Source organism: Elephas maximus, chromosome 14 (assembly GCF_024166365.1).
Source record: "Elephas maximus indicus isolate mEleMax1 chromosome 14, mEleMax1 primary haplotype, whole genome shotgun sequence".
Taxonomy (NCBI): Eukaryota; Metazoa; Chordata; class Mammalia; order Proboscidea; family Elephantidae; genus Elephas; species Elephas maximus.
In genome coordinates this window covers 70,503,680-70,527,097 of record NC_064832.1, presented here as the reverse complement: position 1 = coordinate 70,527,097, position 23,418 = coordinate 70,503,680, and the positions used below count along the sequence as shown (strand labels likewise).

At 39.6% G+C, this 23,418-nt stretch overlaps 1 long non-coding RNA gene across 1 annotated transcript in view; it reads right to left on the bottom strand.

Moving 5' to 3' along the window:
* The window catches only part of LOC126058204 (uncharacterized), a 42,765-nt gene that overhangs the window by 7,331 nt on the left and 12,016 nt on the right, over positions 1 to 23,418 (bottom strand). The window contains exon 2 of the long non-coding RNA XR_007513134.1: positions 7,321 to 7,404. This is a non-coding gene — a long non-coding RNA (uncharacterized LOC126058204). The remainder of the gene's footprint in view (positions 1 to 7,320; positions 7,405 to 23,418) is intronic.

Genomic DNA, 23,418 nt, shown 5'->3' with positions numbered 1-23,418 from the left:
AATTTTGAATCCAGGTTTCTCCGGCTCTAACTTAACGTTTTGTTTTGTTTTGTTTTAACCATTTTGTGTGTGTGTGTCAGACATATAGGTAACAAAACACTTGAATTTCAACAATCTTCACATGAACAGTTCAGTGACACCAAATTCATTGACACCAAATTCATCACGTTGTTCAACCATTACCATCAACCATCCCCAAACTTTTCCATCACCCTCAACAGAAGCTCAGCGTTCTCTGAGCCAAATTAATGTTTTTTACTTGCTAGTTTGAACTACCTCAGTAGCTTAAATAAGTGTATATAAGCTAAACCTCTCTTACTAAGCATGGAATTTTTTGAGTTCTTAATAAATGTAAGATCAAATAATTTGATTATTATTGACTCCAATCTGTAAAATAGAGCTTAATAAAACCAGCCTTAAAATATTGCCACTGGTGGTGAGAAAATGGATTGCTGGGGGTGGGGACTAGACAATACTACACATTAACTGGCAAATAAGAAAATAAAAGAATAAACAATTTTCAGAACACAAAATCCAAAAATATATGTATAACATTTCAATATATTCAGTCAGTAGTTAATAAACAAAAGATGACAAATGAAGACAATGATACATTACTTTTGCCTATCAATTTGGCATTATTTCTTTTAATTTAGTGTTAATGAGAGTGCTGTCAGACAGGTACTCCCATAATTGCTCTTGGGAATTAAAACTGACATCATCTTTCTTGAGAGCAACATACAGTATGCGAAAGCCTTAAAAAGAAAACCTGTTATCTAGTATTTCCACTTTTAGGAATCTAACCCAACAGAAATAAAATTAGACATTATGGCAAAAGTCTATGGAGAATGTATATCTCAACACTATTCATAAGGATGAAAGAACGGAAACAATTATACAACAAAATGGGAATTATTGTATAAAATATTGTATTTCCATAAGTTGCTTACTATACAGCTATTAAAATTAATTTCTCAGATATTTTTTAAACACATAGAAAATGATTACAGCAAAATTCTGAGTGAAAAAAGCAAGATACAATGCTGGGTACACAGCAAAATCTTACAAAATTTAAAAAATATATGCAGATATAGAGAAGGAATATTAGGTAGAAATCCCCAGGGATATTAACAGATACTATTTCTGGGTTGTGTATTATGGGTGAAGTTTTTATAAATGTGGTATAAAATAAGCACATATTAATTTTATAATAAAAAGTTATAAACCAGATTTTTAAATGCACAAGTAACTCAACTTTTATTGCTGTAATGGTAATGACGTTTCCTTGAGGGGGGGGAATATCGAGGATGTTGTTCGAACAGAACAAGGGGATACTACGTGGTTTAAAAGTCAGGAAAAATGTGTGTCAGGGTCGTATCCTTTCACCATACCTATTCAATCTGTGTGCTGAGCAAATAATCTGAGAAGCTGGACTATATGAAGAACAGGGCATCAGGATTAGAGGAAGACTCATTAACAACCTGTGTTATGCAGATTACACAACCCTGCTTGCTGAAAGTGAAGAGGGCTTGAAGCACTTACTAATGAAGATCAAAGACTACAGCTTTCAGTATGGATTACACCTCAACATAAAGAAAACAAAAATCCTCACAACTGGAACAATAAGCAACATCATGATAAATGGAGAAAAGATTGATGTTGTTAAGGATTTCATTTTACTTGGATCCACAACCAACATCCATGGAAGCAGCTGCCAAGAAATCCAAAAACACTGCATCAGGCAAATCAGCTGCAATGGATCTCTTCAAAGTGTTGAAAAGCAAAGATGTCACCTTGAAGACTAAGGTGCACTTGAGCCAAGCCATGTTATTTTCAATTGCATCATATGCATGCGAAAGCTGGACATTGAATAAGGAGGGCAGAAGAAGAATTGATGCCTTTGAATTGTGGTGTTGGTGAAGCGTATTGAATATACCATGGACTGCCAAAAGAACGAACAAATCTGTCTTTGGAAGAAGTAGAACCAGAATGCTCCTTAGAAGCAAGGATGGCAAGACTACATCTTATATACTTTGGACATGTTGTCAGGGGAGATCAGTCCCTGGAGAAGGACATCATGCTTGGTAAAGTACAGGATCAATGAAAAAGAAGAAGACCCTCAACGGATGGATAGACACAGTGGCTGTAACAACGATTGTGGGCATGGCACAGGACCAGGCAGTGTTTCATTCTGTAGTACATAGGGTGCTATGAGTTGGAACTGACTTGATGGTGCCTAACAACAACAACATGAAAAAATATAGTATCGATCCTTGAATTTATTGTTATTATTTGCCCATACACAACATTTCCCATTTCTTTCTGGTCCAAATTTTGGAGAAAAACAAACCTCATATTTCTTCAATTCTGGTTGCTCAACCAAAATGATAATGTATCATATGCCTGGTTTATTAAGGAGTCTTAATTCAGGTGGGATAGACTGCCTGGTCCTGCACCATCCTCACATTCCTTGCTATGTTTGAGCCCATTGTTGCAGCCATGTGTCAACCCATCTCATCGAGGGTCTTTCTCTTTTTCACTGACCCTCTACTTTATTAAGCATGATGATCCTCTCCAAGGACAAGTCCCTCCTGATAACATGTCCAAAGTACACGAGACGAAGTGTCACCATCCTCGCTTCCAAGAAGCACTCTGGCTGTACTTTTTCCAGGAAGGCTTGTTCATTCTTTTAGCAGCCCATGATATATTCAATATTCTTCGCCAACACTGTAATTCAAAGGCATCAGTTCTTCTTCCGTCTTCCTTATACACAGTCCAGCTTTTGCATGCATGAAGTGATTGAAAATATCATGACTTAGGTCAGGCCCATCTTAGTCCTTAAAGTGACATCTTTGCTTTTAAACACTTTAAAGAAGTCTTTTGCAGCAGATTTGCCCAATGCAATATATCATTTGATCTCATGGCTGCTGCTTTCATGGGCATTAACAATGAAGCTAAACAAAATGAATGTGCTGTCAGTGTCATGCCACGGCCAGAGCCTGACCATGATCAAGAGGCTAGGCCTGGCCTTTCGTTACGTCGGCTCCCTGTCAGCAGTGCTGGGCCTCCGCTGGGTGAACCTGTAGCTCTGGTGCCAGAGGCTCAGTCACTCGGTGCCCCCTCTGGGCTGCCCACTCTGCCACCATGGTGGCCTGTGCAGGCACAGATGCAGGGCCTTGGCTCATCTGCCATCCCCACAGGGTCCTGGGGGTCCCCGCCGCCTGTCTCGGAGCTCTGACAGTGGTGGAGCTGCGCGACCCACCAGAGCTCTACGCCAGTAGGGTGCGCCCCCAAGGGCAGGAGGTGGAGCCAAGCCCCCCATCTCCGCTCTTTCCTGGCAATGTGCTTGGCCCTGATGGAAAGCTGGATGTGTGTGTCACCCCTGGAGTGGCCACCAGCCAGAGGAGCCGAAGTGACAATGAACAACTGACCCCTTGTTTATGAGCACTGAAGCCCTTTTGGCCTCAGCACCCTCCCTTCGAAGCAACCCCTCTCCAGCCTCCCTTTCCTGAAAGAGAACACCAGGGATACTGGCATGGGCATTCCTGAGGGTTAGAGCTGTCCCCACCAGGGCAGCCCCAGCTAAGAGGGACCCGTAAGGTAGATGCTTCAAGGCAGCCAGAGGCCCTGCTTAGTGTGTATTTACTTGTTTATGAATAAATTGTTTTTACTGTGTCAAACACCACCACCTTACAGGACCACAGATAGATAGATGTACATGTGGTTGGATGTTGCCTGATGGGCTATTAAATGGCCATGACTGCATAGTTGAAAGTCTCCTTTTGTATGAATAGTTTTAGAAAAGTCTCAGCACTCTAAGCCAACCAACAATAAGGTAAAAAGTTATATATGTTTTAAAGGGATATTTCCAGATTAGAAATGATAAATAAAAAAAAAACCGTAGAATGATATACAGATATGAGATACTAACACCAGTTTTATATGCTAAAGAAGCTGAATTTCAAAAATAGCTAATGTATAGTTCAGAAAATCCCAGATTTAGAGGCACATCATAAATAAAGCCAAATATTATTTTCATTCTTTGTCAGCTTTATATTTATGCATATATTCCTTAAGTTTTGTAAATAGCATGTATTTCATCAGAGCTAATAATAAGTAAAGGAAACTTGGTGGTACAGTGGTTAAACCCTTGGCTGCTAACTGAAAGGTCAGCAGTTTGAACCCACCAGCCACTCCCCAGAGAAAAGACTAGACTTGCTGGCTTGACTGAGACTGGAGAAACCATGAGAGTTTGGCCCCTGAATACTCTTTCAGCTCAGTGACGAAGTCACTCCTGAGGTTCACCCTTCAGCCAAAGATTGGACAGGCCCATAAAAACAAAATGAGACTAAAGGGGCACACCAGCCCAGAGGTAAAGACTAGAAGGCAGGAGGGAACTGGAAAGCTGGTAATGGAGAACGCAAGGTTGAGAAGGGAGAGCGTTGACATGTTGTAGGGTTGTTAGCCAATGTCATAAAACAATGTGTGTACTGTTTAATGAGAAACTAGCTTGTTCTGTAAACCTTCATCTGAAGTAGAATAAAATAAAGAAGAAAAAAAAAAAGATTATAGCTTTGAAAACCCTATGGGGCAGTTCTAGTCTGCCCCACAGGGTTGCTATGAGTCCAAATCATCTCAACAGAGGGATGGATTACCCAGTAAGCAAGGTATGCACAGGCTTACTTGTGCTTACTTGATGTGGTGAAATCCATGTGAGATTGTTCACTACAGATTAGCATGTAAAAAACCGTGCTTACCTTGCTTACTGGTTAATCTGCCCAACTCAATGGTAATGGGTTTGAGTAATAAGTGACAAATTTAAATGTCCCTGCTTTGCCTTCCAACTTCACTCTCTTGGGAAGGAAATAGTAACAATGAATCAGTTTTTCTGAGATTCTTTTTGAAAAATAATTTATCATAATTGTAAAGCATAAGATGCCACAGCGATGATTTCTGCATAGAATGGAATGGGAAGGACAAGAATGGAATGTTCTCATTGATTTTTTTCTGCAAAATTCTGCTTAAACTCTAGTTACTTTTATACCCCATCCTCTCACATTTTATTTCTCTGACCCAATTATTTCACTTTACAAATTAGGCCTGTATTCTTTCTGAATGTTAGCTGTATTAAAATGGTCAAATACAAACAGTACAATGGTTACAGAAGTTATTTGACTTTACTTATTAATAGGCCTATGTGGCGACCCCACGTGGTGACAAATCTGTATCATATAAAGCAATCTGTTACCGTGACACTTACAGCTGTATTGTTCTATCATCAATTATAGTATGGAATCATTGGAGTGGAATTTTTATGTTTTATAATAGTTTATTCATCAGAGTTATCATATCTGTGTGAGTATGAAAAAGGAATAACCCTAATAAGTGAAAAATCCCCAAATAACCCTAATATTTTGAAAGTCAAAATAATAATAATTTTACTGACTAATGTGTTTATTATTTTTAAATGTGCCTCACGTTACACTTTGAATTGGAGATATATTTTTCTTGTACAGAGGTCGATTCTCTCCTTTGTACTATTTTTTGTATCACGGTAAAGAACGAAACTTACAAATGTGTTATGGTTTGAATTGTGTCCCCTCAAAATATGTGTCAACTTGGCTAGGCCATGATTCCCAGTATTGTGATTGTTCACCATTTTGTCATCTGATGTGATTTTCCTATGTGTTGTAAATCGTACCTCTGTGATGTTAATGAGGCAGAATTAGAGGCAGTTATGTTAATAAGGGAGGACTTGATCTGCAAGATTAGATTGTGTCTTAAATCAACCTCTTTTAAGATATAAAAGACAGAAGCCAGCGGAGAGATGGGGAAACCTCCTACCATCAAGAAAGTAGTGCGAGGAGCACAGCATGTCCTTTGGACCCTGAGTCCCTGCACTGAGAAGCTCCTAGTCCAGGGAGAATTGATGACAAGGACCTTCCTCCAGAGCTGACAGAGAGAGAAAGCCTTGCCCTGGAACTGATGCCCTGAATTTGGACTTCTAGCCTAATAGACTGTGAGAGAATAAACTTCTGTCCATTGAAGCCATCTACTTCTGGTATTTCTGTTATAGCAGGACTAGATAACTAAGATAAAGCGGTCCTCAATTTTGTAATGGTAACTAGAAAATGCATTGACGGGCAAGATATTGTGTACGCACACATTCACACACACACACACACACACAGACAATTCTTCTGTTTGTCAACCAAACTAATTTTCTCTTGCGTTCTGTGTCATTAGGGCAGGCCAGTGTTCCATTTTCAGAGGCTTTAGATTGCTTTCAAATAAGGATAAATTAAAGAATTATGTCAGAGATATACTATTAACTCAGATTATAAACTTGCTTTATAAACTTGTAGGTTGACTTCTAGAATTTACTATTTTATGGTTTTCTTGTTATACATACATATATACGTACACATATATGATTTTTTTTCTTTTTTGGTGCAAAGTTTAAATTAAGTTAACCTTTTAACCCACTGAAGGAAGAATTTATGATTTGTGTGGGAACAAAAGGAGGTGACAAAAGGGCTGAGCATGTCAAAAAATGTTTGTAATAGCTTTCAGTACCGTATTTTGTCAGTGTTTTAAAAACCAAAAGTTAAATTAGTCATTTTTTCCACTTATAAGGAGCCAGACTAATTTTTCTCTTGCCACATTAGAATTGAGGTTGACCTAGTTCCCCAATCTAAAACTGAAGTAGACAAGGTGGTTGGTTTAGAATGGGGATTTTCTCTCTGTGGTCCAGCTTTCCTGGGGTTCCCAGGCCAGGCTGCAGTTTTATAAAGTATGTAGCTAAAAGGTGATGTGAAGCTGGATTTCTCTTGCCCCTCCTTGAAATAGTTTAAGCAGGAAAATATATAACGCTTACTTGAGCCTATTGTAGCAACAGTAGTTAAGTAATATGTCTCTTACATCCTCTCCATGATATACTTTTCCAGGGCCATTTCGTGCCTTACACCAGTGGCAACTAACAGAGAACAGTTTACTGGAACCCTGTTTCCTGAACAGAAACTGACTGATTGATAAACTGCTAAAGAAACTGATTAGATTAGAATTGTTTTATTTTGAGACCTTCACTCTTTACCTGTCTACCAGAGCAGGAGGGTAGCACCCGCCTGTGAGCCAAAGAGACAAGCACCTGCCTACCAGACCAAAAAACCGAAACCAGTTGCTGTCAATCCCAACTCATGGCGACCCCATATGTTTCAGAGTGGAACAGCCCTCCATAGGGTTTCCATGGCTGTGATCTTCCAGAATTAGATCTACAGGCCTTTCCTCGAAGGCACCTTTGGGTAGATTTGAACCACCAACCTTTCAGTTAGCACCTGAGTGCTTAACCATTTGCACCATCCAGGAGCTTCATCTATCAGACCAGGGGGTAGCATTTTTTTGATCCTATAGCAAAAGAAATTAAGTAAATTAATTCGGTTTTTGCATTTGTCTACTTCCTTTAATAATCACTTTATGCACAACATTGGTGATTTAACAATTAAAGCCCAATTTATGTATTTCAGTATAAAAATGTAGATGTTAGAAAATAAACTCCTGAAAAGTAGAGTAATAAATTATGCTTTCATAAGCTGTAGAAGTTCATAAAATAGATTATCATTATTTACAGCCCTATAGGATTTAATTTTAGGTGGTAAATATATTCTACGTCCAGTACTTATTCAACCCAATATTTTAAGGAATAGGACAGGACACATACATTTGTACATAGGCTTGTTTCACTGAACGGTCTAATGTTATTTATTTATTTTTCCTTGAGAACATCATAATATGACATGAAGCATTTTGTAATGTTAAAAATCTTTTAAAATGGTTATGTGTAATTTCAGTCTCATTCCAAAAACAGATTATATAATGGATAAATCAAGAAATTATTCACATTGAGGTACACCAATAAAATAGTGTTAATATGACACAACCTAGATAGTATTAGAAATCTGGTTCAAAGTAGAAAATAAAAAGAACTATTTTAATGGCAGAAAAGTTAGCTTTATAGATAAATATTATATATTCTACAGGAATTATATATTTTATAGTTGGAAAAAATGCAGAACTAGCTATTTACTTACCCATTTATTTATACTCCCCTATGCTACTTTTTTTTTTTATGCTACTGCACAGAGATTTGAGTTGATTTATCTCAAGAGCAAATATTTTGAAATAAAAAAATATAAATAAAAGTAGAAAATAAGATTGAGGATAAAAAGACACAGAGATTTGAGTTGATTTATCTCAAGAGCAAGTATTTTGAAATAAAAAAAATATAAATAAAAGTAGAAAATAAGATTGAGGATAAAAAGACAAATGTTGTTGTTGTTAGGTGCCATCCAGTCAGCTCCGACTCATAGCATACTATGGAACACAACACTGCCCGGTACTGCACCATCCTTATAATTGCTACGCTTGAGCCCATTGTTGCAGCCACTGTCAATCCATTTGGTTGAGGGTCTTCCTCTTTTCTGCTGACCCTGTACTTTATCAAGCATGATGCCCTTCTCCCGGGACTGATCCCTCCCGACAACATGTCCGAAGCATGTAAGACGCAGTCTCGCCATCCTTGCTTCTAAGAAGCATTCTGGTTGTACTTCTTCCAAGACAGACTTGTTCATTCTTTCGACAGTCCATGGTATAATCAATATTCTTTGCCAACACCACAATTCAAAAGGCATCAATTCTTCTGTTTTCCTTATTCATTGTGCAGTTCTCACATGTGTATGATGCTACTGAAAATACCATGGCTTGGCCAGGCGCACCTTAGTCTTCAAGGTGACATCTTTTCTTTTCGAAACTTTAAAGTGGTCCTTTGCAGCAGATTTGCCCGTAGCAATGAGTCTTTGGATTTCCCGACTGCTGCTTCCATGGGTGTTGATTGTGGATTCAGGTAAAATGAAATCCTTGACAACTTTAATCTTTTCGCTGTTTAACATGACGTTGCTTATTGCTCCTGTTATAAGGGTTTTCGCTTTCTTTATGTTGAGCTGTAATCCATACCGAAGGCTGTGGTCTTTGATCTTCATTAATAAGTGTTTCAAGTCCTTTTCACTTTCAGCAAGCAAGGCTGTGTCATCTGCATAATGAAGGTTGTTAATGAGTCTTCCTCTAATCCTGATTCCCCGTTATCCTTCATATGGTCCAGCTTTTCGGATTATTTGCTCAGCATACAGATTGAATAAGTATGGTGAAAGGATACAACTCTGATGCACCTTTCCTGACTTTAAACTATACAGTATCCCCTTGTCCTGTCCTAACAACTGCCTCTTGATCTATGTACAGATTTCTCATGAGCACAATTAAAAAAAAAAAAGTGTTCTGGAATTCCCATTCTTTGCAATGCTATCCATAACTTGTTATGATTCACACAGTCGAATGCCTTTGCATAATCAATAAAACACAGGTAAACATCTTTCTGGTATTCTCTGCTTTCAGCCAGGATCCGTCTGACATCAGCAATTATATCCCTGGTTCCAGTCCTCTTCTGACTCTGGCTTGAATTTCTGGCAGTTCTCTGTTGATATCCTGCTGCAGCTACTTTTGAATGGTCTTCAGCAAAATTTTGCTTGCGTGTGATATTAATAGTTTCATAATTTCCACATTTGGTTGGATGATCTTTCTTGGGAATAGGCATAAATATGGATCTCTTCCAGTCGATTGGCCAGGTAGCTGTCTTCCAAATTTCTTGGCATGGATGCGTGAACACTTCCAGTGCTGCATCCGTTTGTTGACTAACATCTCAACTGATAATCCATCAATTCCTGGAGCCTTGCTTTTCGCCAATGTCTTCAGTGCAGCTTGGACTTCTTCCTTGAGTACCATCGGTTCCTGACCATGTGCTACCTCTTGAAATGGTTGAACATCAACCAATTCTTTTTGGTATAATGACTCTGTGTATTCCTTCCATCTTCTTGTGATACTTCCTGCATTGTTGAATATTTTCCCCATAGAATCCTTCACTATTGCAACTCAAGCTTGAATTTTTTTATTCAGTTCTTTCAGCTTGAGAAATGCCAAGGTATTCTTCCCTTTTGGTTTTCTATCTCCAGGTCTTTGCACATGTCATTATAATACTTTGTCTTCTCTAGCCACCCTTAGAAATCTTCAGTTCCTTTACTTCATCATTTCTTCCTTTTGCTTTAGGTACTCGACATTCAAGAGCAAGTTTCAGAGTCTCTTCTGACATCCATTTTGTTTTTTTCTTTCTCTTCTGTCTTTTTAATGACCTCTTGCTTTCTTCATGTGTGATGTCCTTGATGTCATTCCACAACTTGTCTGGTCTTCGGCCATTAGTATTCTATGTGTCAAATCTATTCTTGAGTTGGTCTCTAAATTTAGGTGGGATATACTCAATGTTGTACTTTGGGTCCCGTGGACTTGTTTTAATTTTCTTCAGCTTCACCTTGAACTGCATATGAGCAACTGATGGTCTGTTTCACTGTCGGCCCCTGGCCTTGTTCTGACTGATGATATTGAGCTTTTCTATTGTGTCTTTCCACAGATGTAATCAGTTTGATTCCTGTGTATTTCACCTGGCAAGGTCCATGTGTACAGTTGCTGTTTATGTTGTGGAAAAAAGATATTTGCAATGAAGAAGTCATTGGCCTTGCAAAATTCTATCATGCCACTGAAGTTAGGTTCTGACGCTACTACTACTACTACTATTACTGCTACTATTACTACCACTACTACTGCTACTATTACTACTACTACCCCCACCATTTCACATATATTTATAATGACACATATATATACACACACGTAAATACTTTAGTAAGATCCCACTAGAAGACTTGAAGAAGTAATCAAATAATTGAACCTAAACATTGACTCACCATGAATGTTACAGCTACAAAGACAGAGTGATACAGGTATGTTATCTTGGTGACTCAAATACAATAATTAAAATTCCAAAAGAAACAAAGATCATATTTCCATTGGTTTGTGTTTTGTTACATTTCTGAAAATTTATTAAAACAGGACAAAAAACACTCAGTGTCTGAGGTAGCTCAATAATTCCTCTCCTCCTTGTACGTGCAGGTGCCTCTCACATCAAGAGGTGGAGTTTGTTTGTGCTCACCTTGAGTCTGGACTGGCTTTGAGTCTGACTTTGACCAATAAAGAACACTGGAACTGATATTCTAGAACTTCTGGGCCCAAGCCTGAAGAAACCTGGAAGTTCCCAATTACCATATCTTGAAATCCAGCACCATGTAATGAGAAGCCTAAGCCATGTGGACAGGCCACAAGAAGGTCTGAGGTGCTCCAATTGACAGTTCCAGATCAAATCCCTACCAGCTGCCAGTACCAACTGCCAATCCTGTGAGTAAGCTATCTTGAATGTTCAAGCCCGGTTGAGTTCTCAGATGACTCCAGCACCATTGAACATCATACGGAGCAGAAGAGCTGCACAGTTCATTCCAGATGATTTTGGGAGATTATGTACTTCTGTTGTTTTAAGCCTCTGAGTTTTGGATTATTTTGGTTTTACAGCAATTAAAAAAAAAAAAAATTGCTGTCGAGTCGATTCTAGCTCATAGCGACCCTATAGGACACTGTAGAACTGCCTCATAGGATTTCCAAGGAGCAACTGGTAGTTTTGAACTGCTGATCTTTTGGTTAGCAGCTGAGCTCTTAAGCATTGCACCACCAGGGCTCCTATACAGCAGTAGACAATCAAAATAGCATTTATATGTAAAACTGAATTAGATTCTAGTTTCAGACAGACAGATTATTCATCCATCTGAAAATTCAATAGAGCATTTGTCAAGTTTTTCACATCATATGATAGTTCTTCATTATGAGGGATTGTCCCATGTAGTGCAGGATGTTTATCATCTCTAGCCCCTACCCTAGATGTCAATAGTGTTTCCTGCTTATCATGAAACCAAAAACAAATTTCTCTCTTTGAGCATTGTACTGACTCTGCTGAGAACCGCTGATTAAAATAATTACTTAGATAGTGACTACAGCGGTATGTATTAGGAAAAGCAAAAATAAAATTCAGTCCACGCCTTCAAGAAACTTACAATTTAACATCTTGACAACATGAAGAAATAAATGAAATTATAATACAAAGTGATAAATGTTTTGATGGAGATGTTTTCCTGGCATTGTGATAGCACAGTAAACTAGTATTTACATCAGCTTTGGGAAGGGTAAGTTTCCTGGAGGAGTTAATTATTGAGCTGAGTTTTGAAGTAAACACAGGAGATATCCAGGTAGAAAAGAAGGAGAATAAAAACTCAGGCACAGAAAACAACTCATGCAGAAGTACAGCATGGGGTACTAACAGCCATAAAGTTAGCATGGTAGACTAAGTTCAGATGGTAATGTGTCTTTTATGCCCTGCTAAGGACTGACACATTTGAACTGTGGTCTTGGTGAAGAATATTGAATATTCCATGGTTTTACAGAAGAATGAACAAACAAGTCTTAGAAGAAATATAACCAGAATGCTCCTTAGAAGTGAGGATGGTCAGACTTTGGCTAGCTTACTTTGGGTACATCATCAGGAAAAACCAACTGCTAGAAAAGGACATCATGTGTGGTAGAGGGTCAGCAAAACAAGGGAAACCATTACTAAAATGGATTGACAGACTCAGCAATGGGCTCAAACATATCAAAGAACATGGAGGTGGTGCAGGATTCGGCAATGTTTCATTCTGGTATACATAAAGTCGTCGTGAGTCATAATTGACTCAATGGCAACTAACAACAAGTTTATTTAAAGCTGCAGTCAATTTCAGAGTATAACACAGATGGAAAATGTCATGTGTCAAGCACACCATTATCCCAGCCTTCTTTGCAGTTAGGTTGGGACCTTGTGACTTGTTCTAGCCAACAGATGTGGATGGAGGTGATGTAAGTCACTCCCAAGCCTGACCTCTAATAGTATCCCATGCAATCATACAATTCACTGTTCCCCTCTCTCATGTTGGAGGCCACTTGTTCCAGAGGCTAAGCTCTAAGACGAAAGAGGACTACTTGGCCTGTATCAGGCTGTTATATGTGTGAGAAATAAACTTTTATTGTATTGATTTACTGAGATTTGGGGTGTATTCGTTAGGATTCTGTCAGGAAACAAATCACTTGGATGGTTCAAATGAAGAAACTTTAATGATGGGAATACTTCCAGAGGTGTGGGCAGGGTAAGGGCTGAAGAGGCAAAGAGAGGAAGTAGAGTTATCAGACATCTGAGAGGGGAAGTTGAGGAGAAAGAGCTACTCAGCAGGGGCTCTAGTCCCAAAAGGACCCAGTACTGCCAGAGACAGGGCTCCAAAGCAGGGAGGGAGCTGAAAAGAAATACCCTGACCTGCCTCTTCTCCTGCCTTCTGATCTCCTGAGAGGGTATCCCTATTGGCCAAACCAATGAGAAGCAGCCACAAGGGGACCCAGGTGATACAGTACATAGGAGCCAGCCTCCTGGGACATGAGGCAGTGCAGTGAAGGAAGGAGAATGGCCCTGAGGGGCAAAGGGAATAAGCAGATCAGAAGGTTTTTCTGTTGTGGCAACTGGTGTTAATTACACTGACTAATACAGAACCACTGAAAGATTTTAAGCACTTTTTTCTTAATAGCCATTTTATTGAGATAAAATTCACATGCCATAAAATTTATCATTTTAAAGTATATGATTCAGTAGTTTTTAGTATATTTATACATCTGTACAATCATCCACACTATCTAATTCCAGAACACTTTCATTACCTCCCGCCTTGCCCCCCCCAAAAAAATCCCACACTCATGAACAGTCACTCCCCAACTTCCGTCTCCTCTAAGCCCCTGGTAACCAACAATCTCCTTTCTGTTTCAATGGGTTTGCCTACTCTGGACATTTTATATCAATGAAATTAAGTGATATGTGGCCTTTCACGTTGGCTTCTTTCAGTTAGCATAAGTTCATCCATGCTGTAGCATGTATTAGCACATCATTCCTTTTTATTGCCAAGTGATATTTCATTAAGTGCAGGTCAGGTTTTAAAAGATCACAGGAATGTAGAGGACAGGTTGAAGTGTACTAAAATCAGTGACAGAGATATGTTACAGAGGCAGTAGGGAGGGGAGGAGTGATGGTTCTCTCTGATCACATTCTCTAAAGACATCCTCTCAAATTATTTTCAGACCAGGAAACCAGTTAGAGAAGATCACCGGCCATCTGCCGTCATCATCACTCCCCCTGATGCTGGAAAGCAACCAAGCACCATGAACAAAGGGCACCAGTTAGGCAGGTACTGCAGCAGTTCCAGCATGACTCATTGAGTTTCAATAGGCAACAGAGAGAGAAGAGAACCCTGCAAAGATAGGATGAACAGGAAAACATGACTGATATAAGGTGGAAGGTGAGAGAAATGGAGTGTTCTACTGTGACCCTCAGATTCTGGAGGGATAATGGTGCCATTCATTGATATGGGGAACCCAGGAAAGGGAGGCTGTATTTGGATGAGTAGATAATGAAAGCTGTTTTTGACATTGTGTGTATATATATATATATATATATATTTTTTTTTATAGGGAATACTTATAGGGTCACTATGAGTCAGACTTGACTCGATGGCAATGGGTTTGGTTTTGGGTTTATAGTAAAAACGTGGTAGATGAAATCATGAGTAGGGATGAGCTCACTCAGAAGGACATTTGTGTGTCTTGTGACAGTGGAATACAGGAGCCCTGGTGGCACAGTAGTTAAGTGCTTAGCTGCTAACCAAAAGGCTGGCAGTTCGAGCCCACCAGCCGCTACATGGGAGAAAGATGTCGCAGCTTTGGAAATTCTATGGGGCAGTCCTACTCAGGGTGCTTCAGGGTCGCTATAAGTCAAAATCAACTCAGCAGGGATAGGTATAGGGAATCCAGGTAGAGATGTTCAGGCAGTCAGGTAGATGTTCTGAGGCTTATGTTACAGATCTTGGCTAGAATGTACATTTTGGGTTCCTCAGCAAAAACGTGGTAGATGAAGTCATGAGTGGGGACAAGCTTACTCAAAAGGACATCTGCGTGTCTTGTAACAGTGGAAAATACTGTAAGACAGAACATTTCTTACCCACTCCTGATGTTTCCTTTCAAGTGGCATGACATCGCTTTGGCTGTTTCTGACCGTTTACTCAGGGGACATATGCTAACTTATCTCATTGTTGAGATAACGGGGAGTTAGGTGCCTGTAGGGAGCATGCAAGGTCTTCTTGATCGCCTAGGGAGGACTGCTCCGCCAGTACTAAAGCAAGTTGATACATACCTGGGGTGAGGAGGAGAGAGCTTCTGTGACTTTACATTAAGTTCTGTCCTCCCACTTAACCATTATTGTAATAGAGGTGGTGTTTTTGCTTCCACTTTCTACAAACCTTTTTAAAATTTATTTTATCTTTTTCAGATCTTTGGAAGGAAAAGATCATGACGAATACCAAATTTTTCCTAAGTTTCTCAGTGGCCAATGTAAAGGGAATCACGATCAATTATTACACAATTAGTATTAATAAAAAGGAAAAGAATAACAGATTTTAAGAAAAGCAATGTTGTACTGATTGCTTAATTCTAAAATAAAATTCTCATGTGGTAAATCTGAAATATAGCATGATGCCATGGGTAATACCACCAATAAATACTTTAAGCAAATATGACATTTTTTTTTTTAATCACAGTAATTGTCATAGTTATGTTTCCCAAGAAACTGGTTCCAAAACAAAAACTTGCATGCAGGAAGTTTATTAGGGAATGTACTTAGCAATGACACCTGTAAGGAAGTTAAAGGAAGCAGTATTAGGCAGAGGAAGAAGTTGAACTGACAATCAGTTAAAACAGGGGCATCAGGTAAACCTACAGGGAGCTCTGGAACTGTGGTGACCCTTAGAGTTGTCCGTAAATTAAAGCACTGGGGCTGAGCTTTTATGCTGTTGCAATGATAAGTCACTTGAAGCCAACTATACCTCAGAGAGGGGACATAACCCTGGGCCAGGCAGCAACCATTACCTGAGGACAATTCTCACGGAGGGGCTCGGCTGGGAGCTCTTAGCAGCTAACACTTCTGACAGCCAACATGTCTCTGTAATACACTACAGTATCCATTACAGTCCACCCCTTGCATTGCTCAGACCCACTTGTTTCCATAGAATGCTCACCCCATATCCAGGTTTCTGTGTAGTCTTTTATTTCCTGAAGAAATCTAAAAGAGGAAGACTAATGGGATGAATGATGGCATTTGTTGCTACAGCTGGTCTCAAGGATGCTACTGCAACTCATAATTCCCCTCCTCCACCATCCTTTTTTTTCTTTTTTCATGATTGTGCTTCAGATGAAGGTTTACAGAACAAACTAGCTTCTCTGAGTCCAGTACATATTTATTTCTTTAATTTTTATTGAGCTTCAAGTGAACGTTTACAAATCAAGTCAGTCTGTCACATATAAGTTTATATACACCTTACTCCATACTCCCACTTGCTCTCCCCCTAATGAGTCAGCCCTTCCAGTCTCTCCTTTCGTGACAATTTTGCCAGCTTCCAACCCTCTCTACCCTCCCATCCCCCCTCCAGACAGGAGATGCCAACACAGTCTCAAGTGTCCACCTGATACAAATAGCTCACTCTTCAACAGCATCTCTCTCCTACCCACTGTCCAGTCCCTTTCATGTCTGATGAGTTGTCTTTGGGAATGGTTCCTGTCCTGGGCCAACAGAAGGTTTGGGGACCATGACCGCTGGGATTCCTCTAGTCTCAGTCAGACCATTAAATATAGTCTTTTTGTGAGAATTTGGGGTCTGCATCCCACTGATCTCCTGCTCCCTCAGGGGTTCTCTGTTGTGTTCCCTGTCAGGGCAGTCATGGGTAGTGGCCGGGCACCATCTAGTTCTTCTGGTCTCAGGATGATGTAAGTCTCTAGTTCATGTGGCCCTTTCTGTCTCTTGGGCTCATAGTTATCGTGTGACCTTGGTGTTCTTCGTTCTCCTTTGATCTGGCGTTATCTTAAACAGTTAGAAATAGAACTACCGTACTACCCAGAAATCCCACTCCTCGGAATATACCCTAGAGAAATAAGAGCCTTCACACAAACAGATATATGCACACCCATGTTTATTGCAGCTCTGTTTACAATAGCAAAAAGCTGGAAGCAACCAAGGTGTCCATCAAAGGATGAATGGTTAAGTAAATTGTGGTTGAGACCGATTGATACATCTTAGATGGCTGCTTGTCAGCATTTAAGACCCCAGACGCCACATTTCAAAGTGGGATGCAGAATGTTTTCATAATAGAATTATTTTGCCAATTGACTTAGAAGTGCCCTTAAACCATGGTCCCCAACCCCCCGCCCTTGCTCCGCTGACCTTTGAAGCATTCAGTTTATCCCGGAAACTTATTTGCTTTTGGTCCAGTCCAGTTGAGCTGACCTTCCATGTATTGAGTATTGTTCTTCCCTTCACCTAAAGAAGTTCTTATCTACTAACTAATCAGTAAACAACCCTCTCCCACCCTCCCTCCCTCCCCTCCTCATAACCACAAAAGTATGTGTTCTTCTCAGTTTATACTATTTCTCAAGATCTTATAATAGTGGTCTTACATAATATTTGTTCTTTTGCCTCTGACTAATGTTGCTCAGCATAATGCCTTCCAGGTTCCTCCATGTTATGAAATGTTTCACAGATTCGTCACTGTTCTTTATCGATGCGTAGTATTCCATTGTGTGAATATAACACAATTTACTTAACCATTCATCCTTTGATGGACACCTTGGTTGCTTCCAGCTTTTTGCTATTGTAAACAGAGCTGCAATAAACATGGGTGTGCATATATCTGTTCGTGTGAAGGCTCTTATTTCTCTAGGGTATATTCCGAGGAGTGGGATTTCTGGGTAGTACGGTAGTTCTATTTCTAACTGTTTAAGATAACGCCAGATAGATTTCCAAAGTGGTTGTACCATTTGACATTCCTACCAGCAGTGTATAAGAGTTCCAATCTCTCCGCAGCCTCTCCAACATTTATTGTTTTGTGTTTTTTGGATTAATGCCAGCCTTGTTGGAGTGAGATGGAATCTCATCGTAGTTTTAATTTGCATTTCTCTAATGGCTAATGATCGAGAGCATTTTCTCATGTATCTGTTAGCTGCCTGAATATCTTCTTTAGTGAAGTGCGTGTTCATATCCTTTGCCCACTTCTTGATTGGGTTGTTTGTCTTTTTGTGGTTGAGTTTTGACAGAATCATATAGATTTTAGAGATCAGGCGCTGGTCGGAGATGTCATAGCTGAAAATTCTTTCCCAGTCTGTAGGTGGTCTTTTTACTCTTTTGGTGAAGTCTTTAGATGAGCATAGGTGTTTGATTTTTAGGAGCTCCCAGTTACCTGGTTTCTCTTCGTCACTTTTGGTAATGTTTTGTATTCTGTTTATGCTTTGTATTAGGGCTCCTAACGTTGTCCCTATTTTTTCTTCCATGATCTTTATCGTTTTAGTCTTTATGTTTAGGTCTTTGATCCACTTGGAGTTAGTTTTTGTGCATGGTGTGAGGTATGGGTCCTGTTTCATTTTTTTGCAAATGGATCCAGTACATATTTTGTTTTGTGACATTTTGGTTACCAACCCCACGACATGTCAACACTCTTGCCTTCTTGAGCTTGGGCTCCCTATTAGCAGCTTTCCTGTCCCCTCCTGCCTTCTAGTCCTTGCCCCTGGGCTGGTATGCCCCTTCAGTCTCGTTTTGTTTCATGGGCCTGTCTAATCTTTGGCTAAAGGGTGAGCCTAAGGACTGACTTCATGACTAAGCTGTAAGGGTGTCCGGGGACCATACTCTCAGGGTTTCTCCAGTCTCCGTCAGGCTAGTATGTCTGCTCTTTTTTTGTGAGTTAGAATTTTGTTCTACATTTTTCTCCAGCTCTGTCCAGGACCCTCTATTGCCATCCCTCTCAGAACAGTTGGTGGTGGCAGCTGGGCACCATCTAGTTGTGTTGGACTCAGTCTGGTGGAAGCTGTGGTAGTTGTGGTCTATTAGTCCTTTGGACTAATCTTTCCCTTGTGTCTTTGGTTTTCTTCATTCTCCCTTGCTCCCAATGGGGTGAGACCAGTAGAATATCTTAGACGGCTGCTCACAAGCTTTTAAGGCCCCAGATGTTACTCACCAAAATAGAATGTAGAACATTTTCTTTATAAATTATATTATGCCAATTCAGCTAGATATTCCCTGAGACCATGGTCCCCACTGTCCTCAGCCCAGTAATTTGGTCCCTTTGGGAGTTTGGATGTGTCTATGGAGCTTCCACAACCTTGCCTTGTACAAGGTGTACTGGCTTCAGCAGTATTGTGCGCTATCTCACCCTTCACCAAAGTTATCACTTATCTATCATCTATTAAGTGTTTTTCCATCCTCACCCTTCCCCTCCCTCATAACCATCAAAGATTGTTTCTTTTTGTGTGTAAACCTTTTCACTGTGGTCTCATACAATACTTATCCTTTTGTGATTGACTTATTTCACTCCACATAATGCCCGCCAGATTCATTCATGTTGTGAGATGCTTCGCAGATTCATCATTGTTCTTCATCATTGCATAGTACTCCATTGTGTGTATGTATCATAGTTTGTTTATCCATTCATCTGTTGATGGGCATCTAGGTTGTTTCTGTCTTTTTTGCTATTGTGAACAATGTTGCAATGACATGGGTATGCATATGTCTATTCGTGTGACGGCTCTTATCTCTCTAGGGTATATTCTTAGGAGTGAGATTGCTAGATCATATGGTATCTCTATTTCTAGCTTTCTGAGGAAGTGCCATATCATTTTCCAAAAGGGATGCACCATTTTGCATTCCCACCAGCCGTGCATAAAAATTCCAGTTGCCCTGTAGCCTCTTCAGCTTTTGTTATTTTCTGGGTTTTTGGGTTTTTTTTTTGATTCATGCCAGTAATGCTAGGGTCAGATGGTAACTCATTGTAGCTTTGATATGCATTTCTCTAACGGCTAGTGATTGCGAGCACTTGCTCATGTGTCTGTTAGCCACTTGAATGTCTTCTTTGGTGAAGCATCTGTTCATTTCCTTTGCCCATTTCTTAATTGGATTATTTGTCTTTTTGCTGTAGAGGTGTTGGGTTTTCCCGTAGATTTTAGAGATTAGACCTTTGTAAGATCTGTAATAGCCAAAATTTTTTTTCCCAGTTTGCAGGTTCTCTTTTTACTCTTTTGGTGAAGTCTTTTCATGAACATAAGTGTTTAATTTTGAGAAGATCCTATATATCTAGCTTATCTTCTGGAGTTTGTGTGTTCTTAGTTATGGTTTGTGTCCTGTTAATTCTGTGTATTAGGGCATCTAGTGTTGATCCTATTTTTTCTCCTATGATCTTTATACTTTTTGGTTTTATATTTAAGTCTTTCATCCATTTTGAATTAGTTTTTGTGTATGGTGTGAGGTATGGGTCCTGTTTAATTTTTTTGCAGACGGCCATCCAGTTTTGCCAGCACCATTTGCTAAAAAGATTGTCTTTTCCCTATTTGATGGACTTTGGGCCCTTGTTGAATATCAGGTGACTACAGGGGGATGGATTTACATCTGGGTTCTCAATTCCGTTCCACTAGTCAATACGTCTGTCATTGTACCCATACCGGGCTGTTTTGACTACCATAGCTGTATAGTAGGTTCTGAGGTTAGGCAGTGTGAGTCCTCCTACTTTATTCATCTTCAATAGTGCTTTACTTATCGGGGGCCTCTTCCCTTTCCATATAAAGTTAATGATTAATTTTTCCATCTCTTTAAAGAACACTGTTGTTATCTGAGATACATAGACCTATGGAATGGAACTGAGAATCCAGATGCAAATCCATCCACATATGAACAGCTGATATTTGACAAAGGCCCAAAGTCAGTTGAATGGGGAAAAGACAGTCTGTTTAACAAATGGTCCTGGCATAACTGGATATCTATCTGCACAAAAATGAAACTAGACCCACACCTCACAGCATGCACAAAAACTAACTCAAAATGGATCAAAGACCTAAATATAAAATCTAAAATGATAAAGATCATGGAAGAAAAAATAGGGACAATGCTAGGAGCCCTAATGCATGGCATAAACAGTATCCAAACATTGCTAACAATGCACAAACACCAGAAGAGAAACTAGATAACTAGGCATTCCTAAAAATCAAACACCTATGCTCATCCAAAGACTTCACCAAAGGAGTAAAAAGATTCCCTAAAGACTGGGAAAAAGTTTTTAACTATGACATTTTCGATCAGTATTTGATCTTTCAAACTTACATGATACTGCAAAAACTCAACTACAGAAAGACAAATAACCCAGTTAAAAAATGGGCAAAGGATATGAACAGCCACTTCTCCAAAGAAGACATTCAGATAGCTAACAGATACACAAGTAAATGTTCACGATCATTAGGCATTAGAGAAATGCAAATCAAAACTGCAATGAGATACCATCTCACTCTAACAAAACCCCAGTACCCAGTACCGTGGAGTCGATGGGCTGGCATTAATCCAAAAAACACAAAATAATAAATGTTGTAGAGAGACTGGAACACTTATACACTGCTGGTGGAAATGTAAAATGGTACAGCCACTTTGGAAATTGATTTGGCGCTTCCTTAAAAATCTAGAAATAGAACTACCATACGATCCAGCAATCCCACTCCTTAGAATATAACCTAGAGAAATAAGAGCCTTTACACAAACAGATATATGTACACCCATGTTCACTGCAGCACTGTTTACAATAGCAAAAAGATGGAAGCAACCAAGGTGCCCATCAACAGATGGATAAATTATGGTATAGTCACAACAACCGAATACTACGCATCAATAAAAAGCAATGATGAATCCATGAAACATTTCATAACATGGAGGAATCTGGAAGGCATTATGCTGAGCGAAATTAGTCAGTTGCAAAAGGACAAATATTGTATAAGACTACTAAAAAAAAACTATTATAAGAACTCAAGAAATAGTTTAAACACAGAAGAAAATATTCCTTGATGATTACAAGGGTACAGAGGGATGGAGGGAGGGAGGGGGTATTCACTAATTAGATAGTAGACAAGAAGTATTTTAGGTGACGGGAAAGACAATACACAATATAGGAGAGGTCAGCACAACTGGACTAAACCAAAAGAAAAAAACTTTCTTGAATAAACCAAATGCTTCGAAGGACAGGGGAGCAGCGGCGGGGGCCTGGGGACCATGTTTTCCGAGGACATCTAGGTCAATTGGCATAATAAAATCTATTAAGAAAACATTCTGTACCCCACTTTGGTGAGTGGCATCTGGGGTCTTAAACACTAGCAAGCAGCCATCTAAGATGCATCAATTGGTTTCAACCCACCTGGTGCAAAGGAGAATGAAGAACACCAAAGACACAACGTAATTATAAGCCCAAGAGACAGCAAACAAAAAAAAAACCAAACCATTGCCGTTCAGTCAATTCTGACTCATAAAGACCCTATAGGATGGAATAGAACTGCCCCATAGGGTTTCCAAGGAATGCCTGGTGGATTCGAACTGCTAACCTTTCAGTTAGCAGCTGTAGCTCTTAACCACTACGCCACCAGGGTTTCCAAGAGACAGAAAGGGCCACATAAATCAGAGACTACATCAGCCTGAGACCAGAAGAACTAGAGGGTGCCTGGCTACAACCAATGACTGTCCTGACAGGGAACACAACAGAGAATCCCTGATGGAGAAGGAGAGCAGTGGGATGCAGGCCTCAAATTCTCCTAAAAAGACCAGACTTAATGGTCTGACTGAGACTAGGAGGACTCTGGAGGTCATGGTCCCCAGATCTTCTGTTAGCCCAAGAGTGGGACCATTCCCAAAGGCAGCTCTTCAGATAGGGATTGAACTGGACTATAAGATAGAAAACGATACTGGTGAGGAGTGAGCTTCTTGCCTCAAGTAGACATATGAGACTATGTGGGCAGCTCATGTCTGGAGAGGAGATGAGAAGACAGAGGTGGGCAGAAGCTGGCTGAATGGACATGGGGAATACGGGGTGGAGAGAAGGAGTGTGCTGTCTCGTTAGGGGGAGAGCAACTAGGAGTACATAGCAAGGTGTATATAAATTTTTGAATGAGAGATCGATTTGATTTATAAACTTGATTAAAAAAAAATACTGTTGTTATTTGGATTTTGGTTGCACTGCATGTGTAGATTGCTTTGGGTAGAATTGACATTTTCACAATGTTGATTCTACCTATCCATGAGCATGGTATATTTTTCCATTTACATAGATCTCTTTTGGTTTTTTGCAGTAGTGTTTTCTAGTTTTCTCTGTATAGGTCTTTTACGTCCCTGGTTAGATTTATTCCTAAAAATTTTATATTTTTAAGGGCTATTATAAATAGTATCATTTTCTTGATTTCCTTGTCATCATTCTCTTTATTGGTGTATAGGAATCCAACTGATTTTTGTTTGTTTATCTTGTATCCTGCTAC